This window comes from Mus pahari, chromosome 3, assembly GCF_900095145.1.
Source record: "Mus pahari chromosome 3, PAHARI_EIJ_v1.1, whole genome shotgun sequence".
Taxonomy (NCBI): Eukaryota; Metazoa; Chordata; class Mammalia; order Rodentia; family Muridae; genus Mus; species Mus pahari.
In genome coordinates this window covers 52,833,527-52,835,132 of record NC_034592.1, presented here as the reverse complement: position 1 = coordinate 52,835,132, position 1,606 = coordinate 52,833,527, and the positions used below count along the sequence as shown (strand labels likewise).

General features: G+C 47.3%; 1 non-coding gene across 1 annotated transcript; it reads left to right on the top strand.

The window, feature by feature from the left end:
* Positions 1–411: 411 nt before the first annotated feature.
* Positions 412–557, top strand: LOC115063713. The gene has a single exon (XR_003843595.1). It is a non-coding gene; the product is annotated as a small nucleolar RNA SNORA48 (small nucleolar RNA).
* The last annotated feature ends 1,049 nt before the right edge of the window (positions 558–1,606 follow it).

Below are 1,606 nucleotides of genomic sequence, written 5' to 3'. Positions count from 1 at the left end.
GGAGGTGGGGGGAGGGGTATGGGAAACTTTCGGGATGGCATTTGAAGTGTAAATAAAGAAAATAATAATAAAAAGGAAGAAAAAAAATAAAAAAAAAAGAAGTTTGCTTTTTTCTGCAATTTTTTTTCTACATCTACTGAGACGTTCTTGGTTTCCATCATTTATTATATTGGAGTATCACAGTAATTTATTCATATATGTTAAACATTCTTAGATGTGCAGGATAAATTGTTTCATCATGGCATCTGAACCTTTTAACATGTTGTTGAATTTAGTGTAGATTTCATGTGCTAGAAATCTAATTAGGACTTTTGAATTCATGTAACATAGAATACTGGCCAATAAAATGATTTTTCTTATAGTTCTTTTTTGTCTAAACTTAGTTTTTGAAATCAAAAAATAAGTGTGCAATCCTCCTGGCAATGGGCAAATGGACGTCTTTTTGGTGTGGTGTTGTTTTTATATGAGGCAGGGGCAGAGAAGATGGAAGTCCTTTGTTCACTCCAGTTTGGTGACTGGTTTGGTGGCCCAAGCTGTTTTATGCCTAGGACACATAAAAATAAAATAAAATCCAGGCAGTGCATTGCAGAAGACTAGTGTCCCACCAAGCCACTACGTGCCAGTAGCCAAAAGCAACCACAGCTCTGCCCTGAACCACAGCAAGAGTGGACCTTAGATAAACAGAGCCCTGCCTACCACCACACCATACAGTGTGGGAGGAGGAAAGCAGAAAGAGACCTACAGACCGCCATGCCAACCACAGACCTACCCACCTACACATGGCACAGGCAGGCCGTAGATGCTTGCTTGCTTGCTTACAGCACAGAAGGAGGATATCATCCAGGGGCCCACCAGCCACATGATCAGCCTGCAGTAGGAGCCACCACAATGCATGAGCATGTGGTGGTCAGATGGGACAGAAAGAGAAGTGGAGTAGCTTGACTGTTATGAAGAGAGATAGAACTGAAGAATTGGGGTTGGAGAGGAGTAACCTGTTGTGACTCGCCAGTCCCACCTCCTGGGACAATGGTGAAGTCCCAGCCTGATCTGCCACTGAGGACAATGTCTGGGTTCATGGCTATGGAGAGGCAGGGTTTGGTGATGATGTCCAAGGCTTGTGTTACCACTGGAGAACAAGGGGCTGTCCCTATCCTGGGTCCATGTACATGTCCAGGAGCTGTATAGGAGAGCTGACCCTGCCACTCATCTGCCACAAGGCAGCATGGGTACAGGTGCTCCCTGCCCTTCTCCACCTCTGGCAGTCAGGAAAGCTGCCCACTGGATCACAAGTCGGGGAGAGCTGGCCCTGTCCCACCCCCTAGCTGCAGCACTAAAGAGAATAAGCCCTGCACCTCTTCTTGGTGACACCGTAGGACTGGCCATAGTCAACAGGGTGGGGATGTGTCGGCCCTCAAGGTAAGAGCTGGCCCTGCTGTTAATCTGCTGAAATGGCATGAGTATGCAGGTAATGCTCTTTACCCCCGCTTCTGTTCCCCTGGCCACTTGTAGTTGGAAGAGCTGGCTGCCACACGTGGGAGAGTGGACCCTGTACCTCACCTGGGCAAAACAGTGGAGCTGCCCCAGCCCTGGAACATTGCAGCAATTG